The following is a 16,492-nucleotide window of genomic DNA, read 5'->3' as shown; positions in this document are numbered from 1 at the left end:
TTTCACTACAAACCTTTCCCGTGCATATATCTATAGAGGCATTTTTTGGTCAGATATTTCCTTGAGCTAAAATACTAGATACATAAAACATCAAGACAATACCAACACCATAAGCATTATCAATTTAGAAAGAGAGCTTAATCAGAGGTCTATCTAGTTCTGCATCCTGAATTGAACAGTGGCAGTACTCAAGTGCTTTGGAGAAAAAATGCTACAAAGAGAAATCTGAGAAGTCTGCAATCTGGTAAAACCCATCTACGTGGAAGGGTTGCTTGAACTGATTTCTAGCTCTTCCTACAGAATATAAACAAGTCAAGCTTTAATTACAGTAAGCTTTCACATACAAATGGAATATATGTAGATTTTAAAAAGTCTGGAAAGCAGCAATTTACTTTGGAGTAATGTAATTTTATTTAATTGCTTCTAATTAAAATCATTCTACAAGTGTAAAACAAAAGTGTCTATTAATTCTCTGCATGAACTAAATTTAGATATCAATTGAGTAGCTTGTTCACAGTATTTACTATAATTATTGCAATACTTTTGTAACTTTGATGATTTAAAAGTTTTTGGACTTGATACCAAATAATAGTTTCTGCTGCATAAAGCAAAATATTCTTTCAAACTCCCAGTGCCTTTGTGCTCTGAATGTGACTCACTAAATTTACATTTTGTAAAAGTACATGTAGGAGTAAAAGCACTTATGTATTATCAAGAAATATGACATTATAATCCCATGAAGTTACTACTTATAGAAAAAAATAAAACTGTTCCCATTCTGTTCCATACTTAAGTGTAAAGTGAATATCTTCCATTAACTTTACCTTCTAAAGAAAAAGGACACGGTACTTTTGCATATATTTTTAACTTCACTTTTAACACAAAGTTTTAAAATCTCCCATGAAGCATAAAAAATGGAAATATTTTTCAATAAAAGTTAACTCATCTGAAAATGATTTTTTATATTTAAAACTATTCACTGATTTGTGTCAAAGCTGACAGAAAGATGTGACCAAAGCTGGGGTGGAAAATTAAAGTTAAAAAAATGCAAAATATTCTGCAAACATCTGTATTTTACAAATGGACCAACCTAAGGCCAAAAAAAGGTCATTTCTTTAATTTCTTCTCTTCGCTTACCCACCTTAACCTGTCTCCACATTTTTACTACCTGGTTTCTCATGTGGTTCTTCAACCCACAAAAAAAGCCCAACAAAGCAAACACAATTTAGATCAGTGTGCCATTTTTAGGTGAAATTTGCTAATGGGAAAGTAAAGCCATTACTATTTTCTCCTTCTAAAACATCTTCTTCATGCAGATAAGCCTTTTTGTTCTCCAAATTCTTTAATACTCAAAAGTTACAGTCTATCACAAGAGAGACTTACGCTTGATTTATTTCACAAGGAGACTGCATTAACATATGGTTCGGCCACCCTATATCGTTCACCCCTCTAACACTTGAGCATATACCTCCAACAGTAAAGAGAGAATCGGCGGGGGAGGGGGGAAATGCAGAACCATCAGCTGCAGGTGGGTGTAAACTTACCCGTGAATCCCTTAACCCCCAGCGTTCACAGCTGAACTGCGTAGGAGTGGTCCCAAGAGTAAGGAGGTTACTCTCAGTTGTAACGTGGTTTTTTTAACTCACCTGCTCAAAAGAGAGGCTATAGCAGTGCCTGCAGCAGGGGGGGGGGTGCGGGGTGTGAGGAAAACTTCTGTAATAAAAAGAATTGGGTTGTACAGGTTAACAACGTCTTTCATTAGAAAAATGGTCTTAAACAATGCACAAGCTGTGACATAGCTATGGGCTAAAAGCTTGGGAACTTCAAAAAGCTGCTGTCGGCGGGCTCCTGCTGGAAAGCCGGGGGCAGACCAGGGGACAGCCGAGAGCAGCTCCCCGTCCCGTACAAAGGCACACATTTGCCAAAGCCATGGAGTGTGGAAATAAGATAGCTTTTGGGGGATTTAAATGGTGGCCGGGGGAAGAGAGCACATTTCTGTTAGCTAATGATTTTGACAGCCTATCACCATCAGTTTCTTTAAAGCAACCCGCACAAAGAGCCTGCTGAGGTGGCTACACGCTGCCGCGCCTGGGCACGCGCGTATTAAAGAAACTTCCGTGCAACGCACGGTCAGAAGCGTCACGATTTCAGCAAGGTGGAATCTCTCTGCCAGTGGAACAGCATTTACCTCTGCCTAATGAAATTCAAGTCAAGTTACTACCAAAGACCAGAATGAGATGATTTATGCCATGGCAAAACAAGAATGATAATAATAAAAAAATATATTGTCGTGACAGGAGCACACAGTGAACTACTTTCCTTGGAGCAATTTTATTCCTTGCATCGCTGCATGGTGCCGACTATACTACTTCACTGAATGGATCACCATGTGAAGTGGCCCATTACACATTTTCTTACCCCAAACTCCCTAAGTCTAAAACCAGGCTGTTAATTAAGAAAAGCTAAGGGAAATAAATAGCAGGGGTCTGCCACAGGCTGCTCAACCAGGAAGACCAAGCAGATGAGCCCCTCTACAGACAGACAGGAGCAGCCTCGTGTTCACAAGCCCTGGTCCTCATGGGGGGTTTCAACCACCCCAGTACCCGTTGGAGGGACAGCACAGCAGGGCATAGGTAATCCAGGACGTTCCTGGAATGCGTTGACAATAACTGCCTTCTCCAAGTGATAGAGGAGCCAACGAGGAGAGGTGCTATGCTGGACCTTGTTCTCACCAGTGAGGGGCTGGTGGAGACGTGAAGGTCAAGGGCAGCCTTGGATGCAGTGACCATGAAGTGGCGGAGTTCAGGACCCTTAGGGCAGTGAGGAGGGTGCACATTACCCTGGACTTGAGGAGAGCAGACTTCAGCCTCTTCAGGGATCTGCTTGGTAGAGTACCAAGGGATAAAGCCCTGGAGGGAAGAGGGGCCCAAGAAAGCTGAGGAACATTAAAGGGTCACCTCCTCCAGTCTCAGGAACCACCCATCCCAACAAAGAGGAAGTCAAGCAAAAACACCAGGAGGCCTGCATGGATAAACAAGGAGCTCCTGGACCATCTCAAACACAAAAAGGAAGCCTACAGAGGGTGGAAGCAAGGACAGGTGGCCTGGGAGCAACACAGAGAAATAGACCAAGCAGCCAGGGATCAGGCTAGGAAAGCCAAAGCCCTGATGGAACTACATCTGGCCAGGGACATCAAGGGCAACAAGAAAAGCTTCTATAGGTATGTTGGTGATTAAAAGACGACTAGCCAAAATGTGGGCCCTCTCCAGAAGGAAACAGGAGACCTGGTCACTCAGGACATGGAGAAGGCTGAGGTACTCATTGAGTACCTCAGTTTTTTGCCTAGGTCTCCACCAGCAAGTGCTCCAGCCACACCGCCCATGTTGCAGAAGCCAAAGGCAGGGACTGGGAGAATGAACTGCCCGCTGTAGGAGAAGATCAGGTTCAAGACCATCTAAGGAACCTGAAGGTGTGCAAGCCCACAGGACCTGATGAAATACATCTGTGGGTCCTGAGGGAACGGGTGGATGAAGTGGCTAAGACACTAGCCATCATATTTGAGAAGTCATGGCAGTCTGGGGAAGTTCCCACTCACTGAGAAAAGGGAACCATAATCCCCATGTTTAAAAAAGGGAAATAAGGAAGACCCAGGGAAATACAGGCCAGTCAGTCTCACCTCTGCCTGGCAAGATCATAGAGCAGATCCTCCTGGAAACTATGCTAAGGCACATGGAAAATAAGGAGGTGATTGGTGACAGCCAACATTACTTCATTAAGGGCAAATCATACCTGACAAATCTGGTGGCCTTCTACAACACAGTTATAGCATTGGTGGATGAGGGAAGAGCAACTGTCATCACCTACCTGGACCTGTGCAAAGTATTTGACACTGGCTCACACGACACCCTTGCCTCTTAATTGGAAAGATGTGGATTTGATGGATGGACCACACCAGGCTGTGTGGTGTGGTCAACACACTGGAGGGAAGGGATGGCATCCAGAGGGACCTTGACAGGCTTGAGAGGTAGGCCCATGCAAACCACGTGAGGTTCAACAAGGCCAAGTGTGAAGTCCTGCATGTCTGTTGGGGCACCTCCAAGCACAAATACAGGCTGGGTGAGAGAATTAATTGAGAGCAGCCCTGAGGAGAAAGACTTGGGGGTGTTGGTGGATGAGAAGCTCAACGTGGCCTGGCAATGTGCACTTGCAGGCCAGAAAGCCAACCGTATCCTGGGCTGTATCAAAGGCAGAGTGGCCAGCAGGTTGAGGGAGATGATCTTCCCCCTCTACTCCATTCTTGTAAGAACCCACCCACAGCGCTGCATCCAGCTCTGGGGCTCCCAACACAAGAAGGACACGGACCTGTTGGAGCGAGTCCACAGGAGGCCACGAAGACGACCAGAGGGCTGGAGCAGCTCGCCTGTGAAGATGGGCTGAAAGTTGGGGCTGTTCAGCCTGGAGAAGGGAAGGCTCCGGGGAGACCTTACAGCACCTGCCAGTACCTAAGGGGGCCACAGGGAAGCTGGGGAGGGATGTTTTACAAGGGCAGGTAGTGATAGGACAAGGGGGAATGGCTTTAAACTAAAAGGGGCTAGACTTAAGATTAGATATTAGTAAGAAATTCTTTACTGTAAGGGCAGTGAGGCGCTGGCCCAGGCTGCCCAGAGCAGCTGTGGGTGCCCCATCCCTGGCAGTGCCCAAGGCCAGGCTGGACGGGGCTGGGAGCAACCTGGGCTGGGGGGAGGGGGCCCTGTCCAGGGCAGGGGGTGGAACTGGGTGATCTTTAAGGTCCCTTCCAGCCCAAACCAGTCTCTGATTCCATAAAAATACACTTTAATAAACAAATAGGTTACATGAATACAAAATGTAGAGGGGATATTTAAAAATTCACCAAGATCAAAAGCAGGAATAATGAGTTAAATTAGGAAAACCATATTAAAGTGCCTGTTTTGAATATCTGAAAACTAAAACTTTGAAAATGTACTGTTTCAGGGAAAATTCTGTGGTGGCAGGAAGATACTCCCAATGAAACTTAAAAGTTTTTTCTTAACTTCAGCAATTCACTAACAAATCATCATTAAAGTCTTGATCCCTGGGGCATCTTAGAAGCACTTTTGCAGCATTAATAATAGGGCATTTAATTCCCCCAGTTGATTTCTAATTTCTAATTAGGTTTTAATTCATGATATAATTTAACTTTTCATTTTGATAGCCTGTATTCTTAAGGAATTAGGAATTTATCTTCCTAAAGTAAAAGTTTTTACAGTCAAGATTGCTGCACTATGGTGTTCTTTCTGATTGTTTCCTATTTTCCTCAAACTGTTCTACAATATATCAAAGTGTTTATTACTGAAACATTCTGGTTTGCCCATATCTGCTTATTCTTCTCAGCTGGCAACGGCTTGATTTTGGAAATGTTTCATCTCTAAGGCCAGAGTTGGTAATGTTCCATGAATTAGTATCTCAAGCCACATCAAAAGATCCTCTATACCAGGAACTGTCTTAAAACAGTCTTTCAGAGTCTCAACATGGAACATTGCATAAACTCCTCATTCCACTGCATATCACTAAAGAGACAAGGTACAGTTAGCAAGGGCTTATTGTCCTTAACTTGACTTCTAGCTATGGACTGCTGCAGTACTTGACTCTCGTAAGGTTTCTACAGGATAGCTTCTTCTATTGCCAAACTAAAAAAAAGAAAAAACAAAAAAAAAACCACGAAAACAAACAAAAAAACCACACAACACAAAACACCAAACCAAAAAAAACGAGCAAAAACAAACTGAAAAAAACAACCACCAAAAAAAACCACAGAAACCTGCTGCTTTTTCATTATGATTCTTATTCCATTTTCTACTGCATCAGGTGTAAGGTTGCTAGCTTGGTACACCTATCTCCATGATCTCTTGTGATCTTAAACAGACTAGAACAAGAACTAGAATCAGGGTAGAAGTAGTAGTGGAGTAGAACAGAACAAGGGAAGAATTAAGGTAAAGTTGGAGTTAGAATAGAACAGAATTTGAGTAGAACAGAATTTCTCATCAGTGCACCTCCACCTGCAATGCAGCACACTCCTAGCTCTACCTCTGTGATTCTGGCTGCAGCAGCAATCTGCCAAGGAGCAATCAGCTACACCCTGGGAAACGTCCTCCTGCACGCACCAAGCCATTTATTTGGTCATTGGAGAAACATTTCAGGATCCTCCCAGCTGCCCAGGCCGGGGAGAAGAGTAAGGCATTGGGAAATGTTATTCTTTTAGTTCTTCATCAAATAAAGTCTGAGTTTATGCCTTATGCCCAGTAGATTTTCCTGTCATGTTCTAATTTGTTTTGTTCTAAATGTCAGCAAAAGACAGAGTCAAGCAAGAAAAAATTACAAGATTTTTTCTCTGTGACATACAGCACTGCCTGGATGGGATTGACAGGTGATATAACACTCAGATATTTGTTCTGACCCACAAAGGTTAAAAAGCATCATTTCATTGCAGTGTTAGTGTTTTCAATTGTACCAAACCTTCACATCAATGCATGTAAAAGAAATCGATTGCAATTTTTTCGGTTCATATTTTTTGAAAAGGCAGTATACATTCTTCATGCTAAAAGATATATTGTTTTTCTTCAGTTTACTGATCTCAAAATAAGCAAACATGACGACAATCTGATTTTGTCTGCCACACAACAAAGAGCATATTCAGTTTGCATCATATAGCTAAAATCTGTTGTGGTTATAATTTGAATTTAAACTTACATAGCATGGTCATTACCAAAAAAACAATTCCCCACTTGTAATCTACCATTAGAAAACCCCAAAGAAATAAACATTGTCATTTCAGCTTTCCTTTTACTTTGCTCTAAAGGGTTTTGAAAGACCAGATGAAAAGTATTCCTTCCAAATAAACTGAAGATTTTAAACAAATCAAAGAATACTTCCAGACACCTTTCTTTCACTCATACCATAATAAAGCTCTCTGAATAAAGAAAACTTAAAAGGAGATAAATAGTGTCTTTGAGGATAAAGAATTAGGGAAGGGCTCTAAGCATTACAAAATGATACTAGTGTTTCATTTCAATTGGTTTTATCTACTTAATCATTAAAAAAAAAGGCTTGACTTTCTTCTTCAGGGAAGGGAATAAAATATCATTTCGGAAGATGACATAACCATTTCAGTTTAATAATACATATGTAAATACAAAATGTGTAGATAATGCAATTTGTACGAAAAATTTAAAAAACATTGCTCCTCATCATTGAATTCAAAAAAATCAGCATATTCTGCTGAAGAGTCAATTAAAAAGCAATAGTCTGAATTTATCACTCATTTGTAAGTATCAGTTCAGTTTGCAAGCAAAACAATATAAATCTGCAGTAAACAGCTAAATCATTCTGGAAGAGAAAGTTCAACCCCAACAGCAACAGAAAAGCCAGAACACTTTGATACCTCTCCAAAATCAAGAATATTTGGTACAACATATAATGTCTGAACAAACCATTTTAACTGGTCAAAATTTATAATAACCAAGAGGCACAATGAAAAAATATATAGTTATTTGGTTACTACATGTTACAAATTATTGCTTAATAATTATATTAACTTTTTTTTAATGGGAGATGGGAAGGGTCTGTCAGACCACGATACTGATGAAAATTTCCTAATCAAGCTTGACAGATAAAAAAGTAAACAGATTGACAGATAGACAGAAATTGCACATGCCTCATTTCCTTTAAAAAAAACAGACTAAAAATAAGGTCTTACTAATAATTATCACTACATCTATTATAGTGACTATTACAGCATCCACAGACTTTGACATGACGTGCACTTGACAGAAAACCAGTGAAACCAGAGAACGTAGCACCCCAGAGGGCACAGGAAAACCAAATGGAGTCAAGTAAGAGCATCTGTCTCCCCTACTTTTATTACTTCATTAATGTCTTACAGGTGTCCTGACCACTGGAGAGTTTCAACAGCGTAAAGAAGCTCGTGGGTGTGAGTTCCTTTACCCAGTTGAAGTCAATCAAGGAAGAAAGTGCAAAGATGGGGACAGCAGGGCAAGGAATGAAGACAGGTTTTTAAAACCTGGTAAACTTAGTTCTGGCTTTTCAGACCCAAGCCTAGCAGCTGCTCCAAAACATCAGCTGAGGGGGGGACGGCCAGCTATGTCAAAGCCAGGGAAAGTTGCCCCACGTTGTCCCAGGAAGCCTCTGCACAGCAGCTGGCTCTGGAAATGCAGAGCCCTGCAGCCTGCAGGACACGGCTGTTGCTCCCAGATTCAAGCAGTGCCCTAAGCAGTAACAGACTTGATTTCACTGTTTTCCTGTCCTCTCCCGTAAGTTCCTGTTCATTATTTTCCTATTTTCTATTTGGCATATAGGGATAGTATAATACCAAGTTTGAACTAGATTTCTCCATGACTATAAAAATATTTTTGATTAAACAGATGTCAGCAAAATTTTATGGAGTGAAAATTGAGTAACAGATGGTGAGGTCTGCAGAGTTCAAAGAGGCTGTAGTTTATTAAAAAGGAAATTTGACTTAAAAGTATTTTGCTGGAAATATTGAGGCAGTGTTTAAGCAAATGTAGAAGTATTCTTACTTGATAGAAAATAGTACGTTTTAAAAAAAAAAAAAACTAAGAAAATAGAGATATTCATGCCATAAACCTCAGACCATTAAAAAAGGGATTTTATTCTGCTTTCTTTTTAATGAATACAGCTTTTCATCCATGACATCAATTTTCTTAAAGAAAAATAATATACTTCATGGGGGAGAAAAAACTCCAACTACCAAACCAAAAATAACAATGACCTCAATTAAGGATCCTGGACAAAATACATCCTTTATGTGACACATAAGTTACTGTGAAAGCAAGTTTAGGAACACTTAACCAAAGACAATAAATAGTTATCCCAAACAACAGACAGTTATCACAAACTATTAAAGTATTAAACATAATTGCAAAAAATGGTATATGCCCTATAGGAAATGAGACTGAGAAGGATTATAATCCCTGACTACCATTAATGTATCACCTCTTTTCCAGCTTTAGCACTTGGAATGGTTGGAAAACACGGCCACCAGTGGAATACAGACAGAAAGTCAATGAAATGAAAAGAACGGTATAAATATTATTATAACGTAATATGATTTCTCTCCCTATTCCCATGGTTCTCAAGTCTTTTTTTCAAGGTGGTACTTCAAACACCTTATTAAATCATTGGGGAAAAAAAACTAAAAGGCAAGTAATAGTTTCAAATTCATGACCAGGTTCATTCTGCATCAAAAAGAAAGCTACAGTACCCTATGGAATAGCAGTCAGTGAGCTGCTTTAAATGCCCATGGGGAAAGGCTTTAAGAAACATAATTGTTTCAGAGTACTTAACCACGTGGAAAAGAGCTACCTGTTCTGCACCCAGGTCAGTTCACCGCTAAGAGACAACCCACAGTACCTACACGACATTGATATTTTCATTGCAGGCACAGAAGCAGGGAGGAGTCACGGTCGAGATGCTCGCCCAGAGAAGAGCTGAGAGCCCCACTCCCACCTGCACACTGTACCAGCCAGTGCAGCTGTGCTGCATCAACGACACTCAGCTTCGCCCAGTGCAGTGCACTCCTTACCTCCCCTACCAAAAGCCAGCTGGACGCCAGTTCCGACTCTGACCTGATCCTGGTGCAGCACAACTAGAGTTTTGGTAACGTCTTAGACTAGCATTAAGTACACGCTGATGTTACCAGTAGTAAAACGATGATGAGCACATTATTAGACAGGTATTTTTGATCTTGCATCTTAACTTCTCAGTGGTGACATCTACCAGATGCTTAAATGGTGCTGTCTGGATTCCCGAGGCATATAGCCTTACAAAGACGTGGAAGCAGCTGTATCCTCACACTTCAGAAGTGCCATGCATTTTTCAGAAAGTGCTGAAATAAACTATAAACCCTCAAGACTGTGAATCCAGAACCATTTCTTCCAATTAATCAGCAGTAACATTTATGGTTTATGAACTAAGATCATGTCTTATTAGTGGGTTTAGACTTTTTGTACAGGTACAAGCTATTCAGAGCCAATGTTTCACTTTTACTAGTTATCCACCATTCCTTCCTCTGTACTGATTAATTCATCAGACACATCCAGGTATGAACACTGGTTCAGAGACAACAAAAAAACACATAAAAGTTCTTGGATTCATATTACTACCAGAGTATTTAGGGTCATGTTTAGTACAGCCCTCCAGCCTTCCCAAGGAAAAGAAATATTTGGTAACTGATCAGACTCAAGCATCTTGAAACCACATAAATATTGTCTAAAATATTTTCACATTCAGTGCATTTAAACCTAGCAATTTAAAAAAGCACAAAAAAGAAACACTGAGGGGAGGTGGGTGTTAATTACTCCTATTTACAGGCTTCTTTTAGCAGTTTTCCATATCAGTTAAAATTGAAGTTGTATCTTATTTTCAGTGATTCAAAAATCAAGTCAAGTGACAGAAATTCGTCAGACAAATGAGAAACTACCTTTCCAGAGATGTAAAAGAAAATGCAGTTTACACATTTCAGGCATCATCTTTTACAGCTATTCTTTTCTGTTCTGAAGGCAAACAGAATGATCAATCTACCAAAAATCCTGAAATAATTACCCAAATATTTCCTCTTTACCTTCAACTGTTCAAGGATACTATAGTTTTCCAAAGAACTCCTAAACACGGGACATTATGGGTTTTTAAGTATTCAGTGTTAATGGCATGAAAATATAACTCCAAATTTTAAAAGGAAGTTTCAAAAGCTTGACCCAAACTGACAACCTTGGTTAAGATTTTCATTTCTGGGTACTTCAGATAAAATGGCTGAGGACTTATAAAGAGGAGAAACCAGTTTTACAGCAGGGAGAAGGACAGTATTTTAAGTTGTGATAAAATTCTCAAATATAAATGCCCCAAGTTAAGGTGCCAGGGTGTTCCTTGTGTATTTTTTAAAGGAAGACCCACAGTGTACAAGATAATGCTAATATTACAATTGAGCTGATGGCACAAGGAATGATCATCAAATCTACATGAAAACTATATTTAAGCTCTACACAACAGGCAGGTCCAGTATTTGGAAATATCCTATGGAAGGTCTCATTCTTACCAGTGCTGATGCTGAAGGAAGCATTCACAATTCTCTCTCTTACACCTGAATCTGTCAGCTGCACTTCTGGACTAACCTGTTCACCCCTGTGTTTTGGCTTTTGACAGCCACCAAAATACCTCCCCCAGTGCCACAGTCCCCTCCGGCATTGCACTAGGGTACAAAGCAGATTAAAGTTTTTTAGTGAGTGGACCTGGGAGAGTACACATGGGCAGGGGATTCAAAATAAAAAAATAAAAAAAATTAATTAGCTTTTATCTTACGGGGAGAAACCTGCTATATAGGAGAGAGAAGAATGGAAATAACTTTAAAGATCAGCATGTTGTAGCAGTTCTCTAAATTTTGCAGTAAGAAGTGTTAACACTCATCCTTGCTTGTTTTCTGACATGCTTTAGGATTCACTGTGAATGTGGGAAGGGAAATCATTTGACCTCTTGAAGAGAAGGAAAAGGTCACTGTGAAGGTCGTGTCTGGAGAGAGATCACTTCTCCATATTCAGTGTCAATGTTACGGGGCCTTGGTCCAATTTCTCAGGGCCAAACCTGGGAACTACCAGTGTCGTTTATTATGAAATGACACAAGGCTTTTGCCTACAGGAAAAGAAAGGAAGTTCCGTAAGATTGTACAAAGCATACAAAAAGTACAATCTTATGGAACTTTCTTTTTTTCTGCAGTGAAAGTCAGAAAAAGTCCATCTAAAAATACAAGATCATTTGCAAATGGATAAAGGAGGAAATTTCTATCAATATGCATAACAGTCCCAAAATTGAATTAATTTACTTAGAAATAATAATAACTTGTTAAAAGCATCATTTTAAGGACACCTTAATGAGTGATTGTCATCACGCTGCAACAAGAAGTTTCCGAAGAGCTGCCTATTGAACATTTTCACTAACAAATTATTGTTTAGATAAAAGACAATGTCCATCCTGCACAATATTTGTACTGGAGAGCATAGTACACTGGAGAGATTCTATTCTCAGTCAATAATAATAATTTGTAAATTATGTGGGGGTTAAATCAGTCAATTGTTAGAGTTTGGTGTCGATAAACTTTTGAATAATGCAAACCACAATTGACTTTTTTTTTTTTTTTTCTGACTTACACCAATACTATACTTATTACCGAGTGGGTAGCTCTATCTTTGATGAGAATTTATGCCCTTTTGAACTACTGGTGTAACCGCATTGGTGGCTAATGGACATGAGCAAACACGCCATTAGGCAGGACTGCATTATCTGCATACAGAAATTTAGGGCAGACACCAGATATTTTCACAGAGGATGCTGTACACTTTTTTTGGTTTTTTCCTAATTTACAGGACACTGTTCTGTGCCTTGGGAATGTCAGCAGATTTCTGCAAGTGCTACAATATTTGTACAATACAATACAGCTCATTACCACTGTTGTCACTCTCCAAGACATGCATGTCACAAGGAAACAAGGAAACTGTCTCACAAAATGCAGCTTCGCATTAAACGCCTTCTCTAATGGAAGCTGAAAAACACTCTATGCTATTCAAGATGATCATTAAAAAAAGAAACCAGTTAAAATCAGTCTGATTAATTGCTCTACTTTGCCAATTTGATAAACTTGCAGTCACTTCTCTGTCCCCCCTTCATTGGCTTGATCTACTTTGTAAATTAATCTAATTAAGAACACCTGCAATCAAAAGCCCCTTACTTTTACTTATGCACAGCATTTTTTAAAAGGTCAATTAAGAAAAAACATATTGCCACAAGAAGCATTTCTGGGATACAAGGCAGGCATACAAGAGGAGGCATATTCAGTAAATATAGGAACCACCCCCTGCACTCTCCAGTGTTTCATTCCCACTTTATTCAGTAATATAAACTGCATTCTTCAAGAGAATTCTAATAAAAAATTACAGCAGACAAAAGATGACAAATTATTCAAAGTAATTGCAATCCCCAAACCACACTAATCAGACAAACCATACATCAGAAGGTGAATAGCAATGCCAGGTTCGATACCATAGGTATCTGAAAATAAACAGAGGACTTCACAAATGAAGCTCGGTATTTTTATACCACAATAGAAGCATGTAAACTGATAAAAAAATTTCGGAAAAATAAAGTTCAATATCATCTATAGGGGATATATTTTAGATAATAAAAAAATATTTGTATTTACAAGTCTAGATGTAGAACTCACCCTTGATTCACAACTGATAAATAATTTATTTATATTTGCACCAGTTCTTCACGCAGGACATAATTCTTTGCAAATACAGTACAAATACAAAAGCTGCACTGCAGTAATTTTTAAAGTCTGAACTGTAAACTGATTTTTTTAAAAAAAACTAGTTGTACTGGTAGCTTTAATTGATCTCTCTTATTGCTGTTTCATCCTAATTTTTTCATGTGAACATAAATTAGAAACAAAAGAGCCAAACAATTTTATCTACTATGCAGATTTGTTGATACTAGATTTGAAATAACTTTTCACAAAGTATTTTGTGTGCAGAATTTTCAATACTCTGCTTTAATCATCATTTTCTCCCTCTCGAAACCATTACAGAAAGATTGGACAACATACAATGATTTTTTTCCATTAAAATCAGAAAAGTTATGGTTTAGTTTGTTTAGTTTACTAAACTAAAAGTATGGTTTAGTTATCATCTTGATAAAAGTTAGAATGTGTTTTAAAAAGTTAGAATGACTATAATACTGTCACAGACTTTCCTAATTCATAAAACAATTTGCATTAGTAAAATTTAACCATAAGCCCTTGACATTACAATGGGTTCTTGTATTTTTTGTAAAAAATATTTTAGCTAAACTATTCCAGGCTTGGGGCCTTATGCAGTAATTGCTTAAAGAAAAATCATGAACCCCTGCTTTAGAGAACATCTACAAAGCTTGCAGTGGATTACTGCTAGATGGACTCTAAAATGAAAGACACTTCTATCATGCCTTGGAGTGCAAAGTATCAGTCCAATACTTCACAACTAAGCATGTACGAAAGTGAAATTATTCATGGAGCCATTAACTGTCTATCTGGAGCTCCCAGATTAATTAAATTGGCAGAGTCAGTGCTAAGATCCTCACAGCCTTTCAAAACCTCCAGCAAACATCAGCAAAATTGTAGAACTGCTCCAAATATCACTATGTTGTACAGAAGACCATGGAAAAAACTCATACATTACATGGAAAAGTTGCTAGAATGAGGGAAAAATGTATAAAACAAACCAAAATCTGGAAACAGAGAAACTTAGGCACTGAAAGACGTGACAGATGTTAAGCTTTTGTTCTTGCATTAACTCTTATTCCAGAGTGATGAATAATTAAATGCTATATGCAATTGAGCAAGGGCTTGTCCTTGGTCCCGATCTGCAAAGATGTACATCAACTTTTACCACTGGCTGTTCAAGACCCTGCAAGCCAAACTGCTCCCACGGGTAAGTGTGCTTATTAAGAAGCCGATGAATATGCCAGGATTAAACATTTTTACTCAGGAAGCAGCAGTACATTTATGAATGTGACTGGACGCTCAGAAATACCAAGAAGCAACTTCACTGCATGTGTCTATTGAATACCTTGACAGCTTAACAAGACAGACTTCCAATGGCTGACTGAACTTAAGTGAACTAGGGAAGAAGATTAAAAGACTGTGTCCCTTAAAGCCTTGGCCACTCCTCTGACATCTCTAATCCCATCAGCTAGGGAGAGTTCTTCATTAACTTCTGGTCTCAGAGGTAGAGGTCACCGAGTAGCACAGACATCCTTTGGCAGGTAAGGAAGAACTTACAAGGTAAGAGAGGGGCAGAAAAAAAAAAAAAAAGGGAAAAAATAAAAGAGGGAGTGGAACCACATGAGGATTCCTGCTACTTCCAGTAAAAAGCAAAAGGAAAAATAATTATTTAAAAAATATGTATCAGTAAATCCAGAAATACAGAAGGTGTTTTCTACTTAGCAGCTCAAAAAAGAACAGAACATAGTTGGAAACCATTTGATAAATGTGAGGCTTAATTCCAAAATCTGGTTTATTTTCATGTCATATCCATAATAAAAGTGGCAATTTGCTAATATTTGGAGGAGAAGGGGAACAGAAGAAATGTGTGCTGCTTCGGAGGAGCACAGGGGCTTATTTTGCCTATAGAAAATGAGTTTATGAAATATTTTTAACAGAGTTATTTTAAGAAGCGCCAAAGAGTTGGCAGCCATGGAGAATTACTTAGCATAGATAAAGAGCCTGAAGACATGGAGCCTGGACAAAATAAGATTCACCGGACCCCAAGCTGGGCCCTTTGTTTTACTGTTTGCATGTTGTCATCTGGGGACCAGCCATGAATTAAACAACGCAATGGCATCCTAAACTACAAAAATGGTCCTGTCCTGCACCGTCTGCAATTTTTAACACAACCATTGAAACTTTGAGGCCATTATCAGATTCTTCACAGATTTTTATAACTGATTTTGCGCTGGATATTGTGTAAAACTAGAAATTTGTCACTAATTCAGTAGAAAAGATAAAGACTAAATTCATATCAGCATATTTATGATGATTTAAAGTGACTGACTGACAAAATAATGTAATAACCCCTGGAATGATAACATGTATAACCTAACAAGATGAAATAAGGCTTACCGTGAGCATAGCGCGCAGCGTGATGAAATCTTTGTGCCACAGCATTCAAGCCCTAATAAAAATAAAGAAAAAATAGTTTTAATTTCAGAAATATAAATTATGACTAGATATAATGAATGTAAAATCAGACGAAAAAGCAGTCCATTAAAAACATATGGTTTCATATCAAAACCAAATGGTTTTATTGCACAATTAATAAAATCAATCTTATCTCTTCTGTATTACTCCCTAATTGCAAACTTAAGTCTTAATAAAAAGTAAGACCACACCTTCCAATACAACTGAAGCATTTAAAATTGTCTCGCTCAAAATCAAAATAATAATACATGTACAAGCTATTACTCTTGCTGCCATTTGTAATTATTCTGTAGTAGCACTGAGGTCTATAAGTCTTAAATAGAACAGGTAACCTCAATTTGTCTTAAATTAAATATTTTGAAGGGGAAAAGTCTAGTAAATAAATAATGTATAAATCAGGCTATCTGAAATATTTACCTCAGTTACTTTTGGAGGAGATGAAAAAAACGTATTTTCCTAGAATTACATCAAGAGAAACATCTAGATATCTCTCTGGTTCACGAATTTAAGTACAGAATTACCAAATTTTCAACAAAGAACCTATTTTAAAATCTTCTGGAGATGATTTTAAGCAAGCAGAGATAATGCTGTGGGTGTTTCACATTTGTCAACACACATCTTGATAAGCATACAGCCTCTTTAGTAGATACCATCTTACCTCTAGTCAGGTAATTG

General features: G+C 38.7%; 1 protein-coding gene across 13 annotated transcripts in view; it reads right to left on the bottom strand.

Moving 5' to 3' along the window:
* ATP2B2 (ATPase plasma membrane Ca2+ transporting 2) overlaps positions 1 to 16,492 on the bottom strand; it is a 434,838-nt gene that overhangs the window by 308,137 nt on the left and 110,209 nt on the right. For all 13 annotated transcript variants that reach the window (XR_013927793.1, XR_013927794.1, XM_080385382.1 and 10 more), the window contains exon 2: positions 15,740 to 15,791. The gene's annotated coding sequence lies outside the window, so the exon portion shown is untranslated. The remainder of the gene's footprint in view (positions 1 to 15,739; positions 15,792 to 16,492) is intronic.

This window comes from Falco punctatus, assembly GCF_963210335.1.
Source record: "Falco punctatus genome assembly, chromosome: 4".
Taxonomy (NCBI): Eukaryota; Metazoa; Chordata; class Aves; order Falconiformes; family Falconidae; genus Falco; species Falco punctatus.
This window is presented reverse-complemented; position numbering and strand designations above follow the sequence as displayed.